Source organism: Coenobita brevimanus, chromosome 108 (genome assembly GCF_032717465.1).
Source record: "Coenobita brevimanus isolate Jiangsu-jjx chromosome 108, ASM3271746v2, whole genome shotgun sequence".
In the NCBI taxonomy this organism is placed as follows: Eukaryota; Metazoa; Arthropoda; class Malacostraca; order Decapoda; family Coenobitidae; genus Coenobita; species Coenobita brevimanus.
The window spans coordinates 16,931,326-16,936,445 of record NC_137061.1 but is presented as its reverse complement, the minus strand read 5'-3'; positions in this window follow the sequence as shown (position 1 = coordinate 16,936,445).

Genomic DNA, 5,120 nt, shown 5'->3' with positions numbered 1-5,120 from the left:
CTCTCACAAGATTGGTGACATACAAAATACCGTCCCTGTCTAGCCGGTATCTCTTGATAAGCTCAGCATCACTGAGCTCGTTAAGCACGTCCCTTCTTCGGAAAATATTCCTCGGCTGGGGATTTGCTTGCTGTGGTGCGGCCATGTTGACACACTTCTGACGGTCATAGGCGGCGTTAAGACAGGGTGAACCCGAACATACCATCGCGCGTCTTATTATGGTCGTCCATAGTTTATGGTCGACCATACGAGTTTCTGACGGAGTTATGTCTAAAATGCGCCATTTTGTTTAGATATGTACGACGGACTTAGCTATGACGGTTTGTAGAATCTGGGCCCAGGGCCCAGATTCTACAAACCGTCATAGCTAAGTCCGTCGTACATATCTAAACAAAATGGCGCATTTTAGACATAACTCCGTCAGAAACTCGTATGGTCGACCATAAACTATGGACGACCATAATAAGACGCGCGATGGTATGTTCGGGTTCACCCTGTCTTAACGCCGCCTATGACCGTCAGAAGTGTGTCAACATGGCCGCACCACAGCAAGCAAATCCCCAGCCGAGGAATATTTTCCGAAGAAGGGACGTGCTTAACGAGCTCAGTGATGCTGAGCTTATCAAGAGATACCGGCTAGACAGGGACGGTATTTTGTATGTCACCAATCTTGTGAGAGACGCCTTATCGAATGACACCAAGAGGAGAAACCCACTCACCCCGGAGCTTAAAAGTCATCATAACACTACGTTATCTTGCTACCGGAAAAATGCAAATGTGCAGTTTAGTTAGGTTTAGCAGACATTACCTGTTGGAACTGCCAAACTGAACCAATCACATCACATACCCATTATATACAGAGTTTGGGCTTTACAGTACTTGTAGGGCTAGCCCCAGCAGGTTAGGTTAATTATGGACGTCTAAAAAATATTAAATAATAAATAAATATAATAAAATAATAATAATGGGATAGGTAAAGTTTAGACTGGTCGAAAAAATAATACTTTAGGTTAAGGTTAGTGTAAAAAATATGAAAATAAAATAAACCAGAAACAAATTATAGAAATATATAACTCAACCTAACCCAGATGAACTGGTTATTGTCCCCATTGCTGTCCATACCAATGAACATTTTCTTTAACTCTTTGGACTTAAGAAAATATTCGTAATGTAAGGTTAAGTATATTATAATAAATAATGATATGAATAAAAAATATATATATATATATATATATATATATATATATATATATATATATATGTATATATATATATATATATATATATATATATATATATATATATATATATATATATATATAATAAAATTTAACCTAACCAAGTTTAGCTCTAGCCAACAAAAAATACTAATATGAAATTAGATGAAATTAATAAGGTAGGTTAAGTTTACACTAGTCAGACAGTGTTTTTGGTTACACACTTTTCAACGGGAATACGTTTCAGCGCATTTTCTCACAAACGAATTCCTATTTTACCTTGTCTAACTTCCCCAAAAGTCGTAATATGAAGTTAAAACAATTTAAATCCAAGAAAATAATGCCAAGAACCTATTTTATTCCATAAATTTAAAGTTGACAAATTGTGAGCGGTGCGTTCTAGCAGCTGACGGTGTTGTTGGATTAGTGAGGTATGGCCGACGACTTCCGACGGCCATAAGACTGACTGTCATAAATTTGCTTAGCTATGACGGTTAGCTAGGGTCGACCATAAGCACTATGCAGAATACAGGCCCTGCTTCTCACATTCCCAATTCTCCCCTCCCAACCCCCCCCCTTTCTCTCTCTCTCTCTCTCTGAAGTACTGAATAATATCTCTCCTGCCATCGCTTCTTGGTTTCTGTTCATTCTCTGCAACAGCTCGGCTTTGAACCTGCGTCTTTGCACTTCTCAGTCTCTTATTTATCCTCATAGACACAGCTTTACATAACACTGTGGCGCGTTGTGTTTTGTCATGTGCTCTCCACTGGATTAACCTTTTATTTATAAGTTATGTATCTACCACACGTGCTGCTCCAATCAGACTATTTGTTAGTCTGAAATGGCTTTTAGCAGTCTGAATGGAGAACTTTAAACCGACAAGTAAATTCATAAATCACAGAGCAAAAAACATGGACCATTCTTTCTGACTGTGAGGGTGCAGATAAGGGACGCAGTTCCATCTATCCCAGGGACCAGGAGGAAATCAAGGAGCTGTCCCAGAACTATTTTCCACGGAGGTTCAGACTCAGCATGGATCATCTCTCAATTCGATTCGTCTGACTCCGAGGGTGCCAGATCTACCTCATCCTGTGAAAAAAAAACAAAAAAACAAAAGGACATCGGCAGCGACTCGGGTGCAGGCAGAGTACGTGGGAACAAGACTAGGCACAATCTACCCTCTAACCTTCCATTGTCTGGCTTGGATTAACGTCTTGCCCGACCCTCAGTTCAAAGTATCGCACATAACTAGCTGTGTCTGTAGCAGCCCAAGGATCGTCAAACTTCTGGGGCAGTAATTACCGTAAGTTATCTGCTCAGCCTCATCTCAAAGAACCTTGTGATTAAACCACAAATAATGTTCCCTCACAGGGTTAAGCTTATGTTTAGTTCATCTGTCAGGCCATCTGCTGAACACTGCTGAATCAAGGACAGTCTTAGGTCCTGGATCAGCTTCAAATATTGCCTAACTCTGCTCATCATCCAGGTCCCTTCCGGTAACTTGAATTCTGAAGTCAGTTGTCGGCTTCGTGAACAGCTGTCTTTTAGGTCACTAGACTTGCAACCAAAGAGCGCCACTTGGAGTATCGTGACATCCAAGGAAGACTTCCCTGCAGAAGTCGTCCCTCCAAACACCTGGAATACTCATATCATACACTACCGCCCATCCCACACACCCTTAACTCCCCATATCTCTAATACACCGGAACCCTCCAGCCCTTCCTGTCATACACACACTACCAGTACTCACTTCCATTTCATTCACAACCGTAACATACATTAAACGCTATACGAATGTCCCATATAGGCCTACTGTGTTCATACAGAGCTTAAGTGTCTGTTGCAAGCGGAAATGCCTGTCAGATGATCTCCACCTGCGCTTCCATCATTTTATTTACACGTAGGGTCTTTGTATCCAAGTAAATATTATTGGTATCACTGCACAGTTAAATCTACATGTATGCTTTTTCATTGTTTCAACAAATAACTCTATCTGCATGCTCTTTCATTGTTTCACCAATCCTCAAAACCACATTAAATTATATTGTCACTTTGCCCAGTGAGACATTGTGCAGTAAGGCTACGGTCCATAAGTATTCTGAACTTGATTTGTTTGATCTCCTGTACAGTTGTCCATACAAACCGTTTCAGACATACTGTCTATACGGGGTGACAAATGCAATTTTAGTAGTGTATTACAGTAGTTACAACCACCATATACTATCTGTGTATGCCTTTACCAACAGTGTAGACTGTGTGCAGTTTGATGGCGTTCAGATCACCCAGGCATCTGACACTTCCTCTCTGCCGCCCTCAGGACCCCACTGTGGCAGCACCATCATATACTTGAAGGTTAGACATACATGAACATGTACTTGAAGGTTAGACTTGAACATATGCTTGAAGGTTAGACCTGAACATATACTTGAAGGTTAGACTTGAACATATACTTGAAGGTTAGACTTACTTGAACATATACTTGAAGGTTAGACTTACTTGAACATATACTTGAAGGTTAGACTTACTTGAACATATACTTGAAGGTTAGACTTACTTGAACATATACTTGAAGGTTAGACTTGAACATATACTTGAAGGTTAGACTTGAACATATACTTGAAGGTTAGACTTACTTGAACATATACTTGAAGGTTAGACTTACTTGAACATATACTTGAAGGTTAGACTTACTTGAACATATACTTGAAGGTTAGACTCACTTGAACATATACTTGAAGGTTAGACTCACTTGAACATATACTTGAAGGTTAGACTTACTTGAACATATACTTGAAGGTTAGACTTACTTGAACATATACTTGAAGGTTAGACTTGAACATATACTTGAAGGTTAGACTTACTTGAACATATACTTGAAGGTTAGACTCACTTGAACATATACTTGAAGGTTAGACTCACTTGAACATATACTTGAAGGTTAGACTTACTTGAACATATACTTGAAGGTTAGACTTACTTGAACATATACTTGAAGGTTAGACTTGAACATATACTTGAAGGTTAGACTTACTTGAACATATACTTGAAGGTTAGACTTACTTGAACATATACTTGAAGGTTAGACTTACTTGAACATATACTTGAAGGTTAGACTTACTTGAACATATACTTGAAGGTTAGACTTACTTGAACATATACTTGAAGGTTAGACTTGAACATATACTTGAAGGTTAGACTTACTTGAACATATACTTGAAGGTTAGACTTACTTGAACATATACTTGAAGGTTAGACTCACTTGAACATATACTTGAAGGTTAGACTCACTTGAACATGTACTTGAAGGTTAGACTCACTTGAACATGTACTTGAAGGTTAAACTCACTTGAACATGTACTTGAAGGTCAGACTTGAACATATGCTTGAAGGTTAGACTTAAACATGTAGTTGAAGGTTAGACTTCCTTGAACATGTACTTGAAGGTTAGACTTACTTGAATATATACTTGAAGGTTACGCTTGAACCTGTAATACTGTCTGAAGAAAAGAAAAATATATCTACTCGTAATTTTTAAGGCATAAAATACCATCATGCTTTTAAAATATCCATTGACACTCCGCTTCCAGAATTGTACTTACTAACATTTCTTATTGTTCCTCAAAGGTCAGAGTATTCTTGCTTCTCATCTTGTTCTGTTCCCCACTATATAATATTATGGCTGTCAATCCCATACACATGTTTGCATTTAACACCTTACATCGTCACAGTCAAGAGGGGAGTGTTGGTGAACTTTTGGGGTGAACTTTTGAACGGAATGTAGCATTAGATTTCTGAATATTATGTTTTGGAAATTTTGTAGATTTTTTTGCTGCTGATGATTTACTGCAACAGTAGTACTGTAGCAGAAAAGACTTATAGATGGATAACATGGTGAAGAGGATA